This window comes from Sus scrofa, chromosome X, assembly GCF_000003025.6.
Source record: "Sus scrofa isolate TJ Tabasco breed Duroc chromosome X, Sscrofa11.1, whole genome shotgun sequence".
Lineage (NCBI taxonomy): Eukaryota > Metazoa > Chordata > Mammalia > Artiodactyla > Suidae > Sus > Sus scrofa.
The window spans coordinates 90,938,756-90,964,292 of record NC_010461.5 but is presented as its reverse complement, the minus strand read 5'-3'; the positions used below and the strand labels follow the sequence as shown (position 1 = coordinate 90,964,292).

At 47.7% G+C, this 25,537-nt stretch overlaps 1 protein-coding gene across 2 annotated transcripts in view; it reads right to left on the bottom strand.

Annotated features, from left to right (window-relative positions):
* PAK3 (p21 (RAC1) activated kinase 3) overlaps nt 1-22,317 on the bottom strand; it is a 302,356-nt gene extending 280,039 nt beyond the window's left edge. The window contains exon 1 of one of the 2 annotated variants that reach the window (XM_021080688.1): nt 21,976-22,317. The gene's annotated coding sequence lies outside the window, so the exon portion shown is untranslated. The remainder of the gene's footprint in view (nt 1-21,975) is intronic. The other variant, XM_021080682.1, reaches the window with a different exon arrangement.

The window sequence follows — 25,537 nt, the reverse complement described above, 5'->3', positions numbered from 1 at the left end:
TTGCCACAGATAGCACAGTGATGATTCTCTAGATGCTATGCATAGATAGCTAACCCAAGCTTCCTCAAATGCCAATGACTGTTAAATGCCTAAAGGTCAGAGTAAAAGCTTAACCATCTACCAGCTATGTGACTTTTAAAATAATAAAATATGTATACATGTATGTGTAACTTGGTCCCCATGCTGTACAGCGGAAAAAAATAAATAAATAATAAATAAATAAAAGAAATAAAGAACTTAAAAAAAAAAAAAAACCTATACCCTGTACGCACAGCCCCCTCCTCACTTGACGTCATTCCAAAGAGCACAGTAAAAGCAGTGTGGTTTCTTGAGGCGGCACTCTTGGTCCCTGAGACCTTGAGTCCCCTGGTTCCCACCTTCAATTAAGATCAATGTCTCTATGTCTTGTTTTATGTTAATTTTTTCCTTAAGTTTCCCAGAGCCCATTCTTCAGCCCTAACCTGCTGAGCTGGTCTCAGCACTACCCTTGTTGAAATTCTTTCTCTCATATATAAAGGTGATTCCTCAGGGTTCCTGTCATGGCGCAGCGGAAACAAACCTGACTGGGAACTATGAGGTTGAGAGTTCGATCCCTGGCCTCCCTCAGTGGGTTAAGGATCCGGCGTTGCCGTGAGCTGGGTGTAGGTCACAGATGCAGCTCAGATCCAGCATCACTGTGGCTGTGGGGTAGGCCGGCAGCTGTCACTCTGATTGGACCTCTAGCCTGGGAACTTCCAAATGCCATGGGTGTGACCCTAAAAAGCAAAAGAACAAAGCGAAACGAAACAAAGTGATTCCTCTCTCTCTCACTATTTCCTCCCTTGTCCCCCTACTTAATTCTTTCCCATCTGACATCCTATGTGTTAATTCTTATTTATTTGTTTACTGATGGGCTGATCGTCTCCCGCCCCTCCTGCCCTCCTAATGGTAACCTTCTTGCAGGCAGGGATTGTGGTCCATTCATTCACTGCTATATCGCTCACACCACATCTCTACCAGCGCCCCGTACACTGCACCGCTCCATAAATATTCGTCCAAGGAATGAGTCATGAGTCCAGGATGCTGGAAGGATTTAGTGATTGGGGCACTAAAGACATCCAGGATAAAAGCAGGGATCGGGTTCAAGAGGAAGGTAATAAACCGGGTTATTAAAAGTCCCAGGAAAGTGTGGGTGAATGAGGAGGAAAAGAGTTGACCAAAAGAACAGTGGGTGCTCTTGATGGCATGTGGCTCAAAGCAGCATTTATTAATTCTACTTTTATTTTCAGCGGAGTCCACATCATATGGAAGTTCCCAGGTCAGGGATTGAACCTGCACCACAGTAGCAACCCCGGCCACTGCAGTGATGATGCTGCATCCTTAACATGCTGTGCCACAGGGAACTCTTTCTTTATTTTTTTGCTATGGGCAAAATTTATTCAAGAGTCTGACTCCAGTTTTTTGGTTTTCTGACAGTTTATAAACCTTTACATTCCTTCCTCTTCCCTTTCTATCATCCATCTGGGCAAGCTGATAAAAATTCATTTTATTTTTTAAAACAAGAAACAATAAATTTAGTTGTTATTTAATTCTACTCTCTGTTGGTTTCTTTTTTTTTAGGATGGACATGAAAATAGGAGTTCCCTGGTGGCCTAACAAAGGTTAAAGATCCAGCATTGTCACTGCTGTAGCTCTGGTCACTGCTGTAGTGTGGGTTCAATCCCTGGCCCAATAACTTCTCCACGTGGCAAGCATGGCCAAAAAAAAACAGAAAAAAAATAATAACCCTGAAAATAGTTCCAGGGAATGTCTTTTTGTCTTTTTAGGGCCACACCCGAGGCATATGGAGGTTCCTAGGCTAGGAGTCCAATGGGAGCGGTAGCCACTGGCCTATGACACAGCCACAGCAACGCAGGATCCGAGCCGAGTCTTGAACCTACACCACAGCTCATGGCAACACTGGATCCTTAACCCACGAAGGAAGGCCCAGGATCGAACTGACATCCTCATGGATGCTAGTCGGGTTCGCTAACCACTGAGCCACAACTGGAAATCCAGTGCCAGGGAATTAATGAGAGAGTGTGGGCAGCAGCCCTCAGCTCTGCGGTGTATGCAGCCCAGGAGAATGAGCAGCTGAGAGAGAATGGATGTGTCGGGTAGGGCAAGCAGGTGTCAGTGGTTTGTAAACCTGGCTGCGCATCAGCATCACCTCGGGGTAGCTCTTAAAAAACTAGAGAAGCCCAGACCCCACTTGAAGCCAATTGAATCAGAATCGTGAGGGAGGGAGTCCAAGGCTCTGGTCCTTGTTAAAAAGCTCCCCAGGGGATGCTAACGTGTAGCCAGGGCTGTGATGCCCTGAGGTAGATGACACTGCAAGAGGGAAGGGCCAGGGGAGTTTCTCGATGTGCGACATGGGTCTCAAAGGGCACAGACGAAAGCCTAGGAGAGGCGATGGAGGGTGAAGAGAAAGCACAAACATGTGCGGGGGATGAATCCCCCCAGGAGAGGGGAAGGGGCTTACATGTAGGGCAATGGAAGAGGATGGCACAGATGGAGAGGCGTGAAGAGGTCTCAAAATTCTGAGCAGTCTCCTTTTGGAAGGAAGTCCCTGGGTGAGGTTGTCTCAGAGTTGAACCAACTAGGGAGGTGCTGATTACCACCCAGGGCCAGTTCTAGGTTTGGGGAAGCCAGTAGGTACAACCAAGTCCAAGGGAGTGGAGGGCGGGGATGTGATGATGGCCTGCAGGTTTCTCTTGGTGGCCTTGGAAAACCGGAAGTGAGGTGGTCCCCCGGATGTTCATTGCTGCAGGCTGGGTGTTCTGCAATTGATGACCAGGTCAGTCTTGGGTCTCCACCGGGAGAGGTGGAAGGTGAGGGAAGTGAGGAGCAGAGAAATGCTGGAGCTGCTTAGAGTGAACCCCCTGGACACTTGGACAAAGGTGGTTTGCATGCTGTTTAGACTATAGGGAATGGATGCAGGCTGAGTTTTGGTTAAGTAGGGAGCTGGGGAGCTCCCCTTGCGGCACAGCGGAAGTGAATCCAACTAAGAACCATGAGGTTGCAGGTTTGATCCCTGGCCTCCTTCAGTGGGTGAAGGATCTGGCGCTGCCGTGAGCTGTGGTGTAGGTCACAGACGCGGCTCAGATCCCACGTTGCTGTGGCTGTGGCATAGGCTGGCAGCTATAGCTCCAATTAGACCCCTAGCCTGGGAGCCTCCATATGTCGCAGGTGCGGCCCTAAAAAGACAAAAAAGACCAAAAAAAAAAAAAAAAAAAGTAGGGATCTGGTCTGGCTACACCAGGATCAGCTTGCTGAGAGTGTGAACCTGGAGGCAGGGAGTTGCTAGGTACCCTTAATCCCACCGAGATGCTAAATCCATATCCATCCTCCTCCAATACCCCTGGTTGGGTGTTAAGAGCACAGGGCAAGGCCCGGTTCAGTTCCCCTTTGATAAGCAGCCTTAGAAGTTTGTGGGCACTGGCCAGGGTGCTGCCTCTTCAGACCACAAAGCGCCCCCTGGAGGCCTTCCCTAAAATGGACCTGCAGTACCAGTCAGCTCCCAGGTGCAGCAGAGAAAAAGCTATGAAGTCTGGACTCCTGAACCTTCCCCCTGTGGTGGTCAAGACTGTTACATCTCTTTTCTTTTCTTTTTTTTTTTTTTTTTTTGCTATTTCTTGGGCCGCTCCCATGGCATATGGAGGTTCCCAGGCTAGGGGTCGAATCGGAGCTGTAGCCACCGGCCTACGCCAGAGCCACAGCAACGTGGGATCCAAGCCGTGTCTGCAACCTACACCACAGCTCACGGCAACGACGGATCCTTAACCCACTGAGCAAGGGCAGGGATCGAACCCACAACCTCATGGTTCCTAGTCGGATTTGTTAACCACTGTGCCACGATGGGAACTCCTGTTACATCTCTTTTCTAGTGACTCATCTGGGCGTTCATGCATATCTACAGCTGTGTGTGCAGTTCCTGGGGCTCCTGAGAATAACGCTGAACTTTCCTCTAAGGAGGGAGCTGGGATGAGCTGGGTTGTACACAAGGGACTGGCTGGATGTGCTTTCAGTTTCAGGGCTAATCTCTGAAGCCAGGATATCTCAAAGTGTGATCCAGGGCTTCCCTGGACCAAGATTTCCTGAGATGCTTATAAAAATGCAGATTCCTAAGCTCCCACCTCAGAAATGCAGGATCAGACAACTCTCTATAGAACCTCTGCAAAGAATCACATAAAAAATGCCATTGGCTTAGAGGAAACGAATCTGACTAGCATCCATGAGGACGCAGGTTTGCTTAGTGGGTTAAGGATCCGGCGTTGCCGTGAGCTGTGGTGTAGGTCACAGTCGTGGCTCAGATCCTGCGTTGCTATGGCTGTGGTGTAGGCCAGCAGCTGCAGCTCTGATTTGACCCCTAGCCTGGGAACTTCCATATGCCTCAGGTGCAGCCCTAAAAAACATTAAAAAAAAAAGCCAAAGGACACCACCTTTTAGTTTTCTCTTGTTTAGATGTGGTAACCCAGCTATATCTTGTCTATTTTGTGACTAGACCTAAGGTCCATGGTACTCCCTCCATAGTGTGTGCTGATCCATGGCCACGAAAGACAACACCTGCCTGAGTGACTAAGGCCCTTAGGCCACTGCTGGTCTTCCGCTTTGCCCAGGCTAAGCTAGTCTGAACTCTCCTGTAAGGCCGTGCAACTGTGAACACATGGCCTTTATTGCACCGCTGAAGGATGTTCTAAGGACCAAGGTTAGATGTGCTCTGTATCACACTGACACGGCAGCAATGGTTCAAAAGGTGATTAATGATTGAATGCAGCTAAAGGTCTTTATCAAAGCACATATCTCTTCAGGAGTATGTCATACATTATTTTTTTTGGTCTTTTTGTCTTTTTGCCATTTCTTGGGCCGCTCCCACAGCATATGGAGCTTCCCAGGCTAGAGGTCGAATCGGAGCTGCAGCCGCCAGCCTACACCAGAGCCACAGCAACGCGGGATCTGAGCCACGTCTGTGACCTACACCACAACTCACAGCAACGCTGGATCCTTAACCCACTGAGCAAGGCCAGGGATTGAACCCACAACTTCGTGGTTCCTAGTCAGATTCGTTAACCACTGAGCCACAACGGGAACTCCTGTCATACGTTTTTCTTTAAAAAAAAAAAAAAAAGCTTGATCCAGAATCATGTCTGATGCCTTAGTGAGAAGAGTAAAGTAGAAAGAGAAATGTGTTCCTTCCCTTAATTGATCAGTCTTCCATACATGTCTTGGGTGCTTTGGAGAATACAGATACAAGCCGGACATAGTGTCCACAAAGAGTTTAAAACCTACCCAGAGAGACAACAAATACACTCATGTTAACTATTATTAAGACAAAGTAGTACAGGTTATACGCTACATAAGCACTATAGACCGAATGTGACACAGAAGAGTTAAACTCTAAATCGGCTTAAGGATACGTCTCCATGTCCCTCAGTGGTACTGCTACCCATCTTGCCAGACACATGCAAGTCCTCCTCGATTGCTCCCTCCTCTCATCCCCCATATCCAGTCCGCTAGCAAGTCCTTTTGGCTCTAGCTCTAAAATATATCCTGAATCAGTTCACTTCTCTCTGTGGCCACTGCCACCCCCAGTCCAGGCCACCGGCATCTATCTTCCTGGACTAGCATCCCAGCCTCCCATCTCACCCCTCCCTCTTTGCCTTCTTGCCACTCTCCAGGCCAATTTGGTGTAGCATCGAAGCACTGTTTCAAACGTATAAAGTAGATTATTTTGATCTCCCACTTGAACACATCAGTGACTTCCCACTGCAGTCAGCATAAAGAGGGAACTCATCCCTGTGACCTACAAGCACCTGCCTCGTCTCCAACCTCACCGAGCACCACCTCCTCATTCTTTAGTAGGTTGACTATGGCAAGCACCCACCTCAAGTGTCTGGACAAGCTGTTCCCTCTGCATGGGATGCCCTTTGTTATTATTAATCCATCTTTCAGGTCTCAGCTTAGATGTCACTTCCCCTCCAGAAAGACATTTCTTCATTCTCTCCCACCGAAATTGTCTCCCTTGTTCTTGTCTCTCATTCCACCCTTTCTTCTCCTTCACAGCACTGATTACAGCTTACATAGTTGACCCTTGAACAAAATGGGATTAGGCTTTGCAAGTTCACTTTTTTGTGGATTTTTTTCAACAGTAAATCACACTATGCGATCTTTGATTGGTTGAATCCATGGATGGAAACACCAGATACAGAAGAATCACATACAAGGAGGGCTGACTGTAAGTGATACGTAGATGTTCAGCTACACAGAGGTTGGTACCCCAAACCTCACATTGTTCAAGGGTCAACTATAATGATATGTCTGTGTTGGTTTGTTTAATACCCATCTCCTCTACTAGATTGTGAATTTCATGAGGGTGGAGCCTATGTCTGTTTGGTTTATAGTCGTATTATTCTAAGTGCCTAGCACAGCAGCTAGTATATAGCAAATGTTCCATATGTGTCCTTGGGATGAAAGGATGAAAGGAGTAAAGAAGCAAGACAGTCTGAGGAAGATTTTGGGAGAAGACCCGGCAGGACAACACCATGAACAAAGGCATGGAAATGGGTATTTATATGCAAGATGTATTCTGGGGATGAGGGTAGCCCCGTGTAGCAGGAGTCTAGGGTCCGTAGTAAGTATTCAAAATGTATGTTATCATCACGGATAGTCATATAGTAAGAAGCCTAAAACTCTGGGCTAAGCCATGTGACTTTTATTTGGTAATTCTCACCATGTGGCTCTCCTAGCCTGATCCCAGCGAGCCCCCAAACAATCCAGGCTGGGCAGCATGCGCCACCTCTCATCAGCTGCAAGCAGTTAGGGGTGGTGTGGCCCCCACCTCTCCAGCCATGGCCAGAAGCCCAGCAGGATTCAGAATGAGCAGCGTGTGCTGTACCCATGCAGCTGGTGGGAAAGTGGACGGGGCGGGGAGGAAGGGCTTGTCGCCAAAGTACATCAAAAGTCCTCTTGGGTCATGCAACGCCTTCTTCTTCCTCTTCTTTTTTTTTTTTTTTTTTTGTCTTTTGTTTTTTTAGGGCTACACCTGTGGCATATGGAGGCTCCCAGGCTAGGGGTCTAATCAGAGCTGTAGCTGCCGGCCTATACCACAGCCACAGCAATGGGGGATGTGAGCCGCGTCTGCGACCTCCACCACAGCTCACGGCGATGCTGGATCCTTAACCTACTGAGTGAGGCCAGGCATCGAACCCACGTCCTCATGGATCCTAGTTGGGTTCGTTAACCACTGAGCCATGATGAGAACTCCACACAACCCCTTGTGAACATTTCCTAAGTGTCCAAGTTCCCACCTGGACCCTTACCACTCAAGGCTGACAGATGTCTCTAGCAGTAGTAATCATGCCTACTATTAAAGTCCGTTTGAGGATGAAATGAGAAAATACATATAAGGTACTTAGTAGAGGGCCTTCCACACAGTAAGCACTCATACATGCTAATTAGTATTATTCCTCCTCTATAAAATGGGGGCACTAGGCATTCCCATTGTGGCTGAGCAGAAACAAATCTGACTGGTATCCATGAGGACACAGGTTCGATCCCTGGCCTTGCTCAGGGGGTTAGGCTCACAGCGGCCATGAGCTGTGGTGTAGGTCACAGATGCGGCTCAGATCTGGCGTTGCTGTGGTTCTGCTGTCGGCCAGCAGCTGTAATTCCGATTCGCCCCCTAGCCTGGGAACCTCCATAGGCCACGGCTGCAGCCCTAAAAAGACCCAAAATTAAAAAATAAATAAAATAGGAGCACTAATAGCGCCTACCTCCCAGGGTTGTTGTGACTATTCAATGAGAGGATTCACATAAACACTTAGCATGGGGGCTAGCACCTAATAAGCACTCAATAAATGTTCGCTGGTATTACTGTTATTAATAGCTTCGACAGCAGCAGTAACCCATACTATTGAGTAGTTTGGGGAAGAAATAACACAGGCCGAGCTAAGGCAGAGACATTGAGGAATCCAAAGAGGGCAGGGGTCGCCTGAACTGGTCCCTCACTGCGGGGCCCCAGAGGTGGGGAAGAATGTAGGGAGAAAGGCCCTGAGACTGGTACGCAGCCGGTGGTGGGCAGGGCCAGTTGCTTGGCCACCAGGCTGAGGCAGGTGATGCCCTGGGAGGTGGCCCCCCCTCCAGGCCGGCCCTGTCACCAGGGTTCAATTCCCAGCTCTATCGATCAGGTAGGAATTGTCACTATGGCAGCATCTGCTTGCCTGACTTGACGTGTTGCTTGGGGCAATGTTGCCTTGGAGGACTGCCGGAAGGGAATACAGGCCTGGCCTGGCAGCACTGCCAGCCGAGGTGTGGGAGGGGCAGCTGACAAAACTTTGTGCAGCTCCTGGGGGGAATTGCTAAGCAAGGTTGGCTCTATCTCCACTTCTGACACTTTGTGAACCCTGTGTGGGCCTGGGAATCCGCTGCCGTCCAGAGGCAGCCTGTGTGACACTGTGCAGAGCTTTGGCGGGAAGCCCTCTCAGTCTCAGGAGGTCCCCATGCAGAAAGGCCATGTCCTCTGCTGACCCCCAAATGATGGGACTTCTGATAACTCACGGGCATCAGAAACCCTGCTGGCATGGGAATGAGGCCCAAACGTGGCCCAGATTCCCAGAAGCCAGGGACCAAAGGGCCTACAGGGTCACTGCGTTTCCACCTGACTGATAATAATGATAGTTTTTTGAGCACGTCTATGTGCCGGACAGTGTGCTGAGAACTTTGTAGGAATGAGTTTTATTCCTCAAAGAAAAACCCCTATGAAGTAAGTACCATTATTATGCCCATTAATCAGGTGAAAAAAACTGAAGGGTTTTGTTTTGCTTCGGTTTTTTTCTTTTTTCTTTTTTTGGCCACACCTGCAGCATGTGGAAGTTCCTGGGTCAGGGATCGAACTCATGCCACAGCAGCAGCATGAGCCGCTGCAGTGACAACACCAGATCCTTAACCCACTGAGCCACCAGGGAACTCCAAGAAACCGAAGTCTAAAGAGCTAAGTGGCTTATCCAAAGGACTTGGGCCGGGACTCACACCTCTCCACAGACCTTCACACGCTCATCAGAATAAAAAAATCAGCTGCCATTTAGTGAGCACTAACTATGGGGGGGGACCCTCAACATATATTATCTCTTCGATTCCCTGCTGCAACTCTATGAAGTAGGCACAGTTATCACCCTTTCCATTTTATGGAGCTAAGGCAATGAGGTGGCTAAGACACTTGGCAAGATCTTATACTAGGAGGTAGAGCAGCAATTGGCACTACCTTCTCTCTCTCCAAAACAGCTCTCTTAACCAGGAAAACCCAAAGATGACCACAAGCATCTATCTTGGACCATTTCGATGATCTGCTTACTCTAATATCGCCATGGAAAAGGGAAGAGTCAGAATCATTACAGATGGTGGGAGTTCCCGTCGTGGTGCAGTGGCTAACAAATCTGATTAGGAACCAGGAGGTTGCGGGTTTGATCCCTGGCCTTGCTCAGTGGGTTCAGGATCTGGCATTGCCGTGAGCTGTGGTGTAGGTTGCAGACGCGGCTCGGATCTGGTGTTGCTGTGGCTGTGGCGTAGGCTGGCGGCTACAGCTCCAATTGGACCCCTAGCCTGGGAACCTCTATATGCCATGGGAGTGGCCCTAGAAAAGACTGAAAAAAAAAAAAAGAATCATTACAGATGGGAGAACCGAGGCCTAGCGAGGCCATGCGACTCGTTGTGCATTAGACATGGGGCAAGTGACTGAGTCCTTACAAGACCCTGATGCCTACTGACTCTCATGACTGGAAATGACATTCAAGAGGACAGATGCTACAGCAAATGGGTGGAAGTCTTCATCCGGTGGCTCCAACTCAAAGGCGATTTTAGAGAAATTATAGCCAATGTAAGATCTTTCCAGGAAAGAGCCAAGAAAAAGAAATGGTAAGGGTAAATTAATCCGTGCACTGAAGTCAAAGTGAAACCTTGGGCTCCTTCAAATAGGATCTTCGTGGACGATGTGAAGATGAACTTGATCCCAGGGGTATATTTTGGAAATCTCGGTGCATGGATTTGATGGGCTCGTGAGTTTGGATCATATCAATCCGAGTTCAATGAGTCTGTTCCCTGACTCATGCTGAAAATTTGAGTAAAAAGACTCAGACCAGAAGGACTTGGGTGAGCTGGAAACCCAAGAAAAATCCAAGCCAACAAGGCCGTTGTTCAGCCTATTCTGAGCCCTCCTCCCTGTTTTAACTCTGCCTTTAGCTGAGAGCACCCAGGAAGTCATTTCCTACCTCTGGTCATCTGTAACTTTGGCACCTGCTGGCTTCCCAGATGGGAGTGGGAGGAAGAAAATAACAAGCATGTTTCACATCCCCTTGATCTAGGAAACCAACAAGAGTCACAGGAGTCTCAGAAGTGTAATTCTCGAGGCCAGCATTTGCAGGTTTACTCAGTTTTCAAGTCTCAAAGGATCAAAACCGGTCTCCCAGGCACACCCCTACAAGGATACATAATAACCCTGGCAACATGACACTGCCATTAAAACCAACTTCCAGGAGTTTCTGTCGTGGCTCAGCAGAAACGAATCTGACTAGCATCCATGAGGACACAGGTTTGATCCCTGGCATCACTCAGTGGGTTAGGATCCTGCATTGCTGTGACGGTGGTGTAGGCCGGCGGCTACAGCTCAGATTCAACCCCCAGCCTGGGAACCTCCATATGCCACGAGTGCAGCCCTAAAAAAAAAAAAAAAAAAAAAACACAACCAAAAACTTCCCTTTCTTTCTTGGTATTTAAACTTAACTCAGACTCTTTAGGGCTGGATCAGACTCTTCACACCCAAGAAAAGCTGCTGCTTCATACAACCTCCTTTGATACAACCCAGTCTTATAGCACCATGGGAAACCCTTAATAGCAGAATATTATGTTTAACCATTCAGGACCCACCTTGCTACTCACCAGCTGATTGAACTTGTGTCAGTCACTTAGCTGCCCTGAGCCTCAGCTTCCTCCTCTGTGACAGGAGAATACAAAGAATACTGACCTGATGGAATGGTGCAAGGGATTCAATGAGATAATGTGTTTCAAGAGCATAGCACAGGGCCTGGCACACGGCTCAATAAATGGTGGCTATACATAAAAAGGAAGACTTTGCCTCGGAAAAGCATTTCTCTAGCTCCGGTCTCCCCGATAATGTAGTGGCTGAGACACAAGGGAAGAAGCAGGGCAAAGGTGTCACTGATGCTGACACTTTTCCTTCTGGTACTCGGAAGCCAGGACAGTGTTGAGAGAGGACCTATGGCTGAAGGAAATCAGGAATGTGATGAAGGGGTGGGTGATGGGTGGGGAGAAGGTGTTTAAAGTGGGGTGGGGGTGGAGGTGGGGGGTGAGGAGGGCCTACAGAGCTAGAGTGTTGAAATCCCACAAAACAAGAGAACCCACTGCAGGAGTTCCTCTTGTGGCTCAGCAGTAACGAACCCAACTAGTATCCATGAGGATGCAGGTTCGATCCCTGGCCGCATTCAATGGGTTAAGGAGCTGCGGTGTAGGTCACAGAGGTGGCTTACATCTGGCATGGCTGGTGGCAGTGGCTGTGGCACAGGCCAAGAAGCTGTAGCTCCGATTTGACCCCTAGTCTAGAAACTTCCATATGCCACAGATGTAGTCCTAAAAAGCAAAAATAAAATAAAATAAATTTTTAAATTAAAAAAAAAAAAGAGAGACAACCCATCGCAACAACGTGGGTTGAATGAAGGAAAGAGAAACAGAAGTTTACAAAGTCAAAGGAGGGATAGGAATTCCATAGGGGATTCAAAGGAGAGCTTGGGCAGAAAGGGTCTGCATTCTAGGAACCACCTTGTCCTTTCTCAGAAATGCTTCCACTGAAGGAGTTTCCGTCGTGGCACAGTGGAAACGAATCCGACTAGGAACCATGAGGTTGCAGGTTCGATCCCTGGCCTCGCTCAGTGGGTTCAGGATCCGGCATTGCCGTGAGCTGTGGTGTAGGTCACAGGCACGACTGGAATCTGGCGTTGCTGTGGCTCTGGCGTAGGCTGGCAGCTGTAGCTCCAATTTGACCCCTAGCCTGGGAACCTCCATATGCCACGGGTGCAGCCCTAAAAGGACAAAAAAAGACCAAAAAAAGAAAGAAAAAGAAAGAAAGAAAGAAAAAAAGAAAAGAAATCCTTCCACCGAAGATCTGGGACCAAAGGACCTGAAACATGCTCCTTATTGAATAACTGGTGGGTTTGGTCATCCAGACTCTCACTTGTGGAAAAGAACATTCTGCTCTCCACTCACCTCTGCAAAAACCAGCCCTTGGGGGAACTAGGTCAAAAACCAGCCTCCCCAAATGTGGTCCCACATCATAAGTTTCTAAGCCAGCGCTACTGGGAGATGTGGACATTCCACTTGGGCAAATGGGTTTCATTCCCTCAGGCCAGAAAGCCCAGGGGGATCTTTTTCCCTGAAAGTTCCCAAGGAAGGCTGATTCCAGCCTTCTTGGAATCATCCACGGAGCCAGTTAACAGGTTTCCTGGGTCCAATCTTGGAGGGTCAAATTCAGTTGTTTGAAATGGGGACCCCAACACATTCAAGTGTCCCCAAATGATTCTGTCACCAGGCAAGCTCTGACTATGGAAACAAGGATGCTTTGTTGAAATGGAGGGCACGACGCTACCGACCATCTATCTACTCCTAATTCCGTCCCCATTTTATATGCGAGGCCTCTGAGGCTCAGAGACTTTGAAGCCCTTGTTCAAGGTCACGCAGCTAATGAGTAACGAACGAGAATTGGAATTTGGATCTGCTGCCTCCCAATTCCCTGTAAGCTCCATTCACCGACTCTCTTTGCCTCTTAATGAGATTGTCGTTTCTAGTTTAAGTATGCAGACAGATGTCCCCTCCTGGTGCTAATCGGAGTTAAATAGCAACGTTACCTTTGCAGAATAATTCACTAGAAAACAAAAGCTGACAATCCTCGGTTCCACTAAAAGCGTCAAGCATAGTTTTAAAAAGAAAAGATGGCCTTTCCCCTTCTGACCATCCATAAGGAGGAAGGTATCACATGATTTATGTGTAGAAACTGTATTTGCGGCTATAATGTTTCAGTTTTAAATTATTCAGCATGGAAGAAGAGACATCCTAGCTTTAAGATGGGACCTTCACTAACTTAACCACCAAAGGAATTTTTTTTTCAAGGCAGCAAAGATTAATAACTACATTATCTGGTCATCAGCGCCCCTGTGAAAGATCCTTATTCTAGTCCAAACCTTTAAAAGGAAAAAAACCTCACAAATATTAGATAGGATCTAAAGCCATTTTCCAAATACCAAGATTTTGAGGTAAATAGGAAACCACAAAAAATAACTGTCAATAGTTCGAATAATCCAAATTATTCCTTTGGGGACAATAACCCACCCATCTTCTGACAGCTCGAAAGCATCCCAGGGGTGAGGTGAGTACCACACTAGGTGAAGTGAATGATGGGTAAGCATAAAGGGTATGTTTAAATATATTAAAATAAGAAGCTGCACTCTAAAGGCACCTATATCCATCCCTAGAGGAGAGAAGTTGCCAGATTTTCAGCTAGCAAGTGTCCGCAGTTATGTCAGGAGTCGTTTCCAGCAATGTCCAAATCTCAGAGCTTTTCTCCTTTCCAGATGTGTCCTTTCCATCTATAAAATGGGTAACAATTAGCACCACTCTCTCATCCCCCCCCTCCCACTCAGCCATCCTAAGGGACTTTAAGCTGGCTACTGTCGCAACCTTCAGACAAAAGATAGTTCTTTAGCCACACAGACGACCTCTCTGACCTCGATCTTCCCCCAAACCATGGATCCTACCCCTTGGCCTATAGCCAACACCAAAACTCCTTTGACCATAGCTGGATGTTGGCAGGAAAGAGATACAAGAAGACGAAGCAAGCCGAGGCAGAGTGAGGGGGGAAGCTGCACCTGTACCTGCTTGTCCCTATTCCCCTTGCAGAGGGTGACATCACTGTTTATTTCTATTAGAATACCTTCTCATGGGAGGGCCTCAAACTTGTCCTCTTTGCAGGAAGGCAAGTCGGAGAGAAGCTGCCTCCCACTCCGCACTCAGCCTCTGGAAAACTCTGGAACCAATCTAGCTGGTGCAGCGAAGAGTGCAGCAAAGAGGCAGCAGTAGCTTTGTTCCCAAGCGTCTTACAAGGTAGACCTCTAAAGTTCATTTGCCATTGTCTGCTGCGTCGGGTGGCTGCCAGCAGAAATGACCCTAAATAGCCATTCATTTCACAGTGAATTTAGAGGGACTTGATGTTGCAAAATGCTTTCGACACAGTTCTAGTTGGAGATGAATTAAAAAACATGTTTGCTTCAATAATTGAAGGTGAAACGTGTATTACATGTGTTTCATGTGCAGTTAGGGATTTCTGCTCCAAGCCTTTTGTGGTGCCAAATATGAATTCTTGCTTAGCCTAGCCCTCAAGTTAAGAAGCAAAACTTGAATTATCAGAAGACATCAAGAGGAGAAGTCTACCCACTGCAGTTGGAGTGAAAATTGGTTAAAAAAAAAAAAAAAAAAAAAAAAAAAAAAAAAAAAAAAAACTTTAGAGAGCAATTTGGCAATACCTAGGAAAAAAATAACAAATCTAGTCCTAGGAATTTCTCATAGGTAAATAATGAGCCAAAGGGATATCATTGTGTCCAAGGACACTCATTGTGGCATTATTGAAGTGCCCATAAAGGAATGGATTGACAATGATTATTTTTAAAAATTATAAACATTTCTGTGCAACGAAAGACACTAAAATCAAAGTCAAAAGAGAAACAATAGACTACTTCCTACATCTGCAACATAGATAACAATTAAATAATTACTACTCAAAATATAGTTATCAAAATGAGACACCAGTTATCAAAACGAGAAAGAACAACCCAAAAGAAGAGCAGGCAAAGGATAGGCAATGCAATGCAGAAGAAGAAATGCACTGAAGAGTTGTCACTGTAGCAGCTTGGGTCACTGGCGCAGGTTCAATCCCTGGCCCAGGGGATTTTCAAATGCCCCCGGTCTGGCCAAAAAAAAAAAAAAAAAAGAAGGAAAGAAAAGCTTGGATTAAGAAATTAGGTCACAACCATATAACAGAATACTATGCAACTGTGAAAAAGAATGATGTACACTGGCAGGAAAAGACCGCCAGACACATAGTCCAATGAAGCACACGTTGTAGAAGAATATGTGGAGTCTTAGTCACAACTTCAATTATTATTTTAGGGACACTGAATACATATGCAAATACTCATGAAAACACATAAAATGATACATAACCAAACTGTGACTAAGTGGCAGATCAGTGGTGGAGAGGCCAGGAACATTCTACTTCATATTCCTATTTTTACAAGCATGAGCCTGTATTATTTTGATCGCAAAAAATGCTTTTTTTAAACAAGAAGTGAGGCAAGCTGTGCCACTCCCCCACAATGTCCAGCTCCCACTCCCAGCCTCTAAAAATGTCCTCTACAAGGACATGGTGTTCAAGCATCTGAGACAATTTCTAATCCCCCAAGCCATGAGCTTTTGCTATTTAGAAGTTGAACTAGGATGAGAAAAGCTGGAAAGAGGTGGAAGGGTTGTTGCATTCTTCTCGAAGAGTTTTGTTTCATGCAAAGGTGGGCGTGATTGACACGCTTTCTAAAACGACCTCCCTCTCCCATCCTCCCAAGTCTCTGGTGGGAATTCTTCCTGCCCTGCCTCCTTCCCCCCCAGCTCTTGCATAAGTACGGGAGAAGGGGAAATGGCTAGCTCCTTTCAATCCTTTTTTTGTTCTGTCTAAAGTCCAGGATTCAATCCTTCTCTTTGATCCTAAAGAAATCCCACTCCAGGGAGTTCCTGTCATGGCGAACCCAACTAGTGTCCGTGAGGATGCATGTTCAATCCCCGGCCTCGCTCAGTGAGTTAAGGATCTGGTGTTGCTGTGAGCTGTGGTGTAGGTTGGCATCTACAGCTCCAATTCGACCCCTAGCCTGGGAACTTCCATATGCCATGGGTGCAGCCCTAAAAAGCAAAAAAAAAAAAAAAAAAAAAAAAAAATTTCCACTCAAAACGCCCCCCCCCACCTAGTCTATTTGACATAAGGGTTATCCCGGTATTTCCAATTCTCTCCAAGATAAGGCTGACAGTTCCAGCTCTGGGAATCTTTAGTATTTAGGGAGCATCTACAAGGGACCAAGGTAGAGAGACTGGGATGACTGAATCACCCATTGAGTATCTAGGCACATCATCCAGTCCTCAGGTTTCCAGCTGGCTGCAGGTCTCGGTGAATCAGACAACCGTCCACTCAGGAGGAATGGAGATAGGAGTTCCCGTTGTGGTGCAGCGGAAACAAATCCGACCAGGAACCATGAGGTTGTGGGTTCGATCCCTGGCCTCGCTCAGTAGTGGGTTAAGGATCCGGTGCTGCCGTGAGCTGTGGTGTAGGTCGCAGGCGCAGCTCAGATCTGGTGTTGCTGTGGCTCTGGCATAGGTCAGCAGCAACAGCTCCGATTTGACCCCAGCCTGGAAATCTCCATTTGCCACCGGTGCGGCCCTAAAAGGACAAAAGACCAAAAAAAAAAAAAAAAAGATGAATGGAGATAGAGAGATACAGGGACACATGGCTTTTTAGGGCTCCACTAGAAACCTGCCCCTCTGCTCCAGCTGCCACATAAAGCACACACAACTCAGGTCTGGACGTGACCTCCAAGAATGGGCCAATCCACCCTCCCCTGAACTACACAAGAACCCAGCTGGGTCTAGTATGAAGAACAGAAGGAGGCAGCTGATCTGAGTTTTAGCTTTTAGAATGACTTCTGTTCCGCCATGGGGAAGCTGTGGGGCCTCAGGCAGCTTACTGCACTTCTCTGGTCCTCATTTTCCTCATCCAAATGGAAGGTTTGCACCAGATGAACGTCACAAGGCACTTGCAGCCTCACCATGCTACGAATCTCCCCTCTCGGACAGGCGTTTCCACTAAGCTCTCCAGAACAGAGAAGATCTTGACTCTCATTTTGCAGTATCCCAGCTTAAAGCCACAGTTTTCTCTTGTGCCTCAACCGAAGCCCTTCCTACTACAACTGCAGCCCGTCGCTTTCATGCCGAGAACGGCTGGTCCATGTAGATGACTAACTCTAATGCCTCTGCATCCGTCTCTACCCCAAACCCAGTCTGCAGTGATTATTAGCTGTTAATCCTCAAGAACTCCATTCTGCTTTCAAGGCTGCTTGTAAAGAAAAGAGGGAATTAATAATAAGCGTCAAGGGAATCAGGAGGGGTCAATAGTCACAAGAGTGTTGTTTGCTTTTGCCTTTGAATTTCCTTAAAGATGGCCTTGCTCCTGGCCACATGGACCCTGGAAACTGTGCTCAAAAAACCTCTCCCACAAACAGGGTTCTGGCCCAGATTGGACACTGGAGCCATTAGAGATGAGCCGTGCAGCAGCCTGCTTCCAAGACGGTCCCCCTTTTTTTGTCCGCTTTTTAGGGCCACACCTGTGGCACATGGAGGTTCCCAGGCTAGGGATCGAATCAGAGCTACAGTGGCTGGCCTACCCCACAGCCACAGCAATGCCAGATCCAAGCTGTGTCTGCGACCTACACCACAGCTCACGGCAACACCGGATCCTTAATCCACTGAGCGAGGCCAGGGATCGAACCTGCATCCTCATGGGTACTAGTCAATTTCATGACCACTGAGCCATGACGGGAACTCCCAAGATGGTCCTTTAGAACTTCTTCGGCAAGAGGATGAATCTAAAGGATAAAAGTAACCTTCCAACTACATTTAATTCCCACCTTCCCAGTTCTTTGGTCAGCAGGGTGTGTTCAGATGGATGGGATTTTTCTCGAGGCAGTACTGATGATACCTCTGGTCCAGGAAATTAAAGGCCACACTGAAATTGTCACCATGCAAAAGGAAATAAGCCCAGAGAACTGAGTCACCTAAGGTTGAATGAGGACAGGTCTTTGCAGTCAAAGCAGAGCAGAGAACTGAGCCAGTCTGCCCAAGAACACCACCGAAAAACAGGATTGGGGCCCGAACCATCAGGATAATTGCCTTAATTCTTCACTTCCCTTTCATAATAACCTTGAGTTTATGTAGAGCCTTTCTGCTAAGGAGCTCAAAATACTTGCAGAGATATTATCTTCGTTGTCATCACACCATCACAGTCGGTGAGAGCAATGATTATTATCAGCCTTCAGCCTCATTTTACACATGGGGGAAGGAACGCCTCGAGGGCTGAAGCGAGTCATCCAAGTTTACCCAGCGAGACACTGACAGCCTCCAAACTCTTCGGGAAATGCTCCTGCCCAGCACTGCCCAAAGAATGTTCTTCTCAACACCAGCCCAGCCAAATGCTTGCTGGCACAACCAGGTTCTGTGGGCAAATATATCTGGGAAATGCTGCATATTCTATTCTCTGGAAGAGTAAAGGCGTGTCGGAGCCCCGCAATAGACAAAACTGTATCTGCTTAGGCAAGGACTTCTCAAAGTCAACTTGAGCACAAAAGTCTGTGTGTACGGAGTTCCCGTCGTGGCTCAGTGGTTAACAAATCTGACTAGGAACCATGAGGTTGAGGGTTGAATCCCTGACCTCGCTCAGTGGCTTAAGGATCCAGCATTGCCGTGAGCTGTGGTGTAGGTGGCAGACACGGCTCGGATCCCGAGTTGCTGTGGCTCTGGCGTAGGCCAGCAGATACAGCTCCAATTCGACCCCTAGCCTGGGAATGTCCATATGCCACGGGAGCCGCCCCAGAAAAGGCAAAAAGACAAAAAAAGAAAAAAAAAAAGGCTGTGTGTCACACCTACTAACATCCAGCGGAGCTACTCTTGTTTAGAACCCACACTGGGAAGCACTGTCCTAACCATTAGACTAATCTGAGTATCAGCACAGCAACAAACTAATGCCATTCCCATCCAAGCTGTAGGGGATGTTTCTTAGAGCTATTGCCTGATAACTTCCGGTATTGACCACCAGGGAACAAAGGACCTTGATGTGCCCAAAGGACCCCGGGCCATCATTTCCTCTGCAGCAGCGCACCAGCGAGAAGGGAGGACATCGATTCAAGCTGACCTACTTCTGCTGACATTCCTTTCAGATAGAACCGGGGCTATTCGGGGGTCTTCATTTAAGGGAGGAGATGCTCAGGATGCTGGTCCAAACCCTCAGAGCCCACACTCTTAACTAGCAGAATTTTTGTACCCACCAGGCACTTCTGATAGAAATCATCCATCTCTTAGGTTCGTTTCCAGTGCCATTCATCAGCCTATCCCATCGGCAACAATGCAACAGAACAGGAGACTCGGGACGTGCCCCTGTTCTGCCTTCATTGCATGAGTATCAGAGTAGTCCTCATGCATCCATTTCAGAACTAACATACAGCACAGAAATCTTGTACTGTGATTAATTACCAGTGACACTACTCAAAGTAACTAAAATGCAAAACTCCCTGAAGACCCTGTCCTGATTAATTTGTATTTTATATACAATTCAAATGATAAAAGATCGCCGACAATGGATTTAGTACTTATTACTGCCATTTTCAGGATGTCTTTTTGTACTTATTAAACATCCACACCATGAGGGAAAAGGCCTCCATTGAAATTGGTAAATTTGTGTGCGAAAAGTAAATGTAACACAAAGAGACCTTTCTCTGTCCATCCATTGGCTATGTGAACAATTCTGTGTAAAGCGATTTGGGGTAGAAATATCCACTGTAAAGGTGACAGGGGCATTGCTATTTAAGGTGATCTGATTACAAATCCTTTTGTAAAGCAACAAATTCTGCTACACGAATACTGTCCATCTAGTTCATTTGTCTTGTAAATCCATATTTACACATATCAGATTTGGTTAAGGCAAAACACAGTAATATTAATAAATGAGCCAGACACTTCTTAAGATGGGGATGTGTTCTCTTTTTTTTTTTTTTTTTTTTTAGGGCTGCACTCATGGCATATGGAGATTCCCAGGCTAGGGGTCGACTTGGAACTGTAGCCACCGGCCTACCCCAGAGCCACAGCAACACGGGATCAGAGCCACATCTGCGACCTACAGCACAGCTTAAGGCAACGCCGGATCCTTAAGCCACTGAGCAAGGCCAGGGATCGAACCGGAGTCCTCATGGGTGCTAGTTAGATTTGTTAACTGCTGAGCCACGAGGGGAACTCCGGGGATGTGTTCTGATGCTTAGCGGTCTGCATTACTGGCTCCTTTTGGATTTACCATTAATCATCATCCCAGTCCATGGAGATTCATTCTGAGAAGGTGACAATAACACTTCCAACGACACCTGGCAATCTTACTCAACTATGATCCTTCTGCCTTTGTATACGCTGTTCCTTCAACTTAGCCACCTGGCGAATTAATTCTTCAAGACTCACTCAAATGCCACTTCCACCGTGAAGCTTTCCTTGATCATCCACCCCGCCCCCAGCCAGGCATCCCTCTTGCATCTCAGTCCCCTGCCTGACCCTGGTCATCCTCCACTGTAATTATCTGTTTGCACATTCCGTCTTGCCTACCAAACTGTGTACTCCTTGAGAGCTGAGATGATGTGTGATTGGTCTATTCACTTCTATCCTTCCAATACCCAACACCACAGGCACATAGTAGGCATTTACTAAAAGTCCGTTGTTTGACGGAAAGATCCCTGCCCTTAACTATACATTTTTGGACCCTGAAAAACAACGCGTTATGAAAATCATAAATTAAAAATGTCAAAGAGAAGGTTTACCAGCCTTGGCCATTTTTGTTGATCTCGTCTCTCCTTAATTAAAAAAAAAAAAAAAAAAAAGACCATGCCAATTCACACCTTATGAGTCAAGGAAAAAATCTCCAAACCTCTAAATCAAACAACAAATACATAATGCTTTGGGTATGTCCCTTTTCCTCCAAATATACAGCTACATCCTAACCCACCACTACAACTATCATTGCAATAAAGAAGACACGAGGATCCACTAATTAAAGGGGTGGGGTGAGGGAGTGGGGGGAGTTACTGCAGGGATCACTGTAAGAGCTTTGTATGCTCATTGGCTAAAAGAGAGAAGCCTGCTAAGAAAGTTGGGCATCTCTGGAGGAACAATAACGACGTCCAGTCGGACTTGGCCAAGCTGACTAGAAATCCCCCATCCAGAATGTCCTAAGCAACAGTCCTGGCCTGGGGTGGGGGGTGGGGGGAATTTCCATCACTTTGAAACCATCATTACCCTTACAATGTGGGCAGAACAGGTAGGACCGGATCTGCCCGCGCGTTACTGCAATGTGGCTTGGCAGGGGATGATACCCAAGGACATGTAATCCCAGGAGTAACCCAGCCCCGCGGTGCAGACAGACAGACAGACAGACACACAAACACACACCACACTCCAACTCACACTCACTGAATCCCACACAAAACCTGCACCATCTCCCACATCTGCATTCCTGGGAGCCCAATCACCACCCACAGAGAGTGCCCCCTCATATTCCCTCACTCCCCTAGACTGCCCGGCCCACACCCCACTCTACCAGCAGACTGCAGCCCAGCCTGGAACTGGAAGCTGGTGAGGACTGGTTTTGTTGTACATAACAAAGCCCCATGCACCCAGGTGCCCCGCTGGCTCGACTCCATCCATCTCTCCCCGCCCCCATCCATGAGCTCCCAGAACAAGAGAAAGCTCGGCTCTAGGAAGTGGATGCGGGGAACGGGGGCGCAAAGAAAGAGAGCTTCAGGGGTGGGCGGGGGCGGGAGTCCAGGCAGCTTCAGAGCTCTCTCGCCATGAAGCCCCAGAGGGACGGCGAACTGGCAGAGGGATCGAGCTGCCTTCCCGCCCCATCGCACCCTATCTATTCATAGAAAAAGACCAAAAAAAAAAAAAAAAAAAAACCCTGAGAAATAACCTACCCCTCCGTCCGCCCCGTGCCCTCCCAGCGGCTGGTGGAGCCACGGACGCTCCAAGAGCCTGCAACAAAGCGCCCCTGAAACAGACCTGTTCCAGCCTCTTCGTGGACCAAGGGAGGGCGAGCCGCTGCTGCGGGTTCTGCCCTTCCCCGCCGGGCAGCAAGCGCCGGGGGTGGGAGGAGGAGGAGGAGCAGGAACTGGGAGAGGAAGGAGGACCAGAGGGGATACTAGACACAGGGGCAGCGGTGGCGGCGGCTGGAGGAGGAAGAGGAGGAGGTGGTGGTGGTGGAGGAGGAAGAGGTGGAGGACGAGGACGAGGAGGAGGAGGAGGAGGAGGCAGCGGCAGCAGCTGCAGCTTCTGTGGCAGCTGCTGAGGATGCTCTGGTGAGGGGCAGGGCTGGGTGCGCGGGGCGTGGGCTCACGTGCGCTCCATGGCCCAGAGATGCGCGCGCGCGCGTCTGGGTGTGTAAGAGCATCTGGGTGTATTTTGCCTCTGATTATTCTAATTCTGATCTAGTCTGGAATTTGCGGCTCCTGCAGCCAGGCGGAAGTGAAATCCCTTCAGTCTCCTCAGGCTGACCGTGCGGGACCCGAGGATGGGGGGTGGGGTGAGTGCGGACCCGAGGATGGGGGGTGGGGGTGAGGCAGCGAGGAGATGGGGGAGAAGGGGTTCAGTACTAGGGCGCCAGGCCGGCCATTAATGTCCCTGCCTTCAGCCTTCTTCCTGGGCACTGGTAAATTACATACACGTGTATCTTTGGAAAGCCTATAGCTAAGGAGAATAGAAAGAGATCAAGGATCAAGGACAGGTCACCATCACCATCAATCACATTGTACTGAGCGCTCACACTATGCTCCCCGCTGGGTTGGGCTACCCAGAAGGCAATTTCTGTTCCAACTTGGGATCTACTTTCAGGACTTGAGGTGCCCATAACTTTGTACAGGATCTACCTTATGTCTTTTCTCCCTCTCTCTCCGTCCTTTGCAAAATCTCTGCCCTTGTAACCAAGATGGCCTACAATCAATTCCCTACTTTTTAGTCTGCTTACCCAGTCAGTATAATCCAGATCCCTGTCTTCACAGGTGTCAAGGGGGTCACCGAATCCTCATGCTGCTCCCCCTCTAGGAGGGGGGCACCCAGTTTAGATGAGAGCCAAAACTGGTTTCCTGGAAGTCAGAGGGTTGAAGGTCATCACGCAGGAGACTCAACTTGGATCTGCACCCCTAACGTTAAAGAGAGACCAGTTGTGAGAGGTAGAAATTTTCCCCGTGACTGAGTCCTTGATGATGCCCTTGCTTGGAGTCATGCTGAAAGTCCTTCCCACTTGTGACCTTTTGAGCATTCCACTTCCTCTTTCCTAATGGTTTCTGCTTGTAGAGAACTGTGGGACTCACAAAGCACTTTTTTTTTTTTTTTTTTTGCTTTTTAGGGCTGCACCCTCCACTTATGGAGGTTCCCGGGCTAGGGGTCGCATCAGAGCTAAGCTGCCAGCCTACACCACAACCACAGCAATGCCAGATCCTCAACCCACTGAGTGAGGCTAGGGATTGAACCCAAAACCTCATGGCGCCTAGTCTGATTCATTTTTGCTGTGCCACGACAGGAACTCTAGCACTTCTTAATAAAATAGGACCCCTACGGTATCTATCATCTATCATCGCAGTGAATTAGGTGAGGACAATATGATTATTTGCATTTTACAAATGAGGAAAGACACTCAGCCAGATTCAGTGGTTTAGCCTCATATTACAGGCTAATAAGTGGCAGATCCAGAATTGGGACTCAGGTCTTCAGATCTTTAGGGCAAAACGGTTTTGTGGGTTTTTTGTTTGTTCGTTTGTTTGTCTTTTGTCTTTTAAGGCCCGCGCGCACGGCATATGGAGGTTCCCAGGCTAGGGGTCAAATTGGAGATGCAGCCACCGGCCTACACCACAGCCACAGCAATTTAGGATCCAAGCCACATCTGCAACCTACACCACAGCTCAGGGCAACACCACATCCTTAAGCCCCTGAACGAGGCCGGGAATCGAACCCAAAACCTCATGGTGCCTAGTCGGATTCGTTTCCGCTGCGCCAGGACAGGATCTCCAAACTTTGTCTCAAGTCATAAGAATGAATCATTGTTTGCCACCAGGGTAGGAAACCTGTCTCCCCCACAGTAGCCTGGGCCATCCCAAAAGGGCACAGATGGGTATCAAGCAAAAGAGGCAGGCTAGTGTAGTGGGCAAAAGCTCGGCTCCAAAGCCAGACAGCCCTCGCTGGAAAGTCTTGAAGAATGACTCAATCTCAATGATCCACCTGTAGAATAAGTGGCGAGGTGTGAGAATGACATGGAGTGATATAGTGCCTGAGACAGAGCAAGGCTCAATAAAGGATACGTATTATAGTTAGAAGAAAAGCAACAGCTACATCCATGGATCTTTCTACATTAAAAGCGGAAATCGCTTATTACTAGTGGTACCTCAACATCGCGAGAGTACAGAGGAAGAGATTGCTTTTTCCCAGGATGGGAGAGATGGAGTGCTGGTGATGGGAGAGAGGCACGCTAAACAAAGAGAGATGAGAGATTTTCTGCAACGACCGAGGACCAGCCTGGAACTAAGAGAAAAGGATCTGAAGAGGATGGTGAAACTCTTGGATGAATCTAGGATTGGACGGGGGAGTGTGACCCAGGGTCTTGCTGCTTGTGGTTATTGTCATGTCTTGGGAATACAGGCCTGTTAATGGTTTTGTAGCAATGTAAAATGGTTTCATCCAAGGGGTGTTTTGGCTCTTCTAAACCATTTCCTGTTTATCAAAAGACCTAATAAAGAACTCCATTCAGAATCTATCAGAAATACCTGAATCTGACGTTTAGCCAGGGACTCCCTGTTCTGATTTGGTACCAAATAGATTATTCTTGTTTGAGCTGTGCCAAGAGAAGTTGAGTCATAACAATGGTCGGAGCCAAGCTGCAGAAAAATTGTGAAGGAGGTGGAATCTGTCTCTGACACCCTCCCTCTGTGTTACATCCTTATCTTCCCACGTAAAATCTCTGGACATCAAAAATCTCTGCCTTTACCAACCAGGAAAAAAGTGACCTGATTTAGTCATTTACAATGAAGTGCTTTCACATGCTACTCTTCTGAAGCGGTAGACAAGCAGGGGAAAACGATGCCAGAGCCAATGCGATGGAGCACTAATGGTACAAGTTCAGTCATTCTGGGTGGTAAAGATACCTTGGGTGCCCTCATATCATTTAGGTCTTGAGACTCTCCATGAATAAGACCAGATCTTGAAAATGTAAATTCACATCATAACAGGAACCCGGATCAGAAAGAGGCATTCATTATTATTTCCAGTTCAACTCTTTTTTTGTTTCACAGGTGATTAACCCAAGGCTCAGAAAGGTTATATGACTCTTCCAAGACCACATAGCTCCCAAGAAAGAGTACCAGGACTTGACTTCCAAGCCCAGAGCTTTTTCCACTACTGTGTCCTACTCCATCAGCTGGGAGGGAAACCAGGAATAATTGCTTAGAACGGATATTTGGGACTTTATCCCAAGTACATAGGAATAGCATGAAAATAAGAATAGAGGGTCAAAATGAAGGTGCAGCAGTCCTCTTTTTCACTTGCTTTAGCTTGCTCCTCACGAGTGACTGTTTTC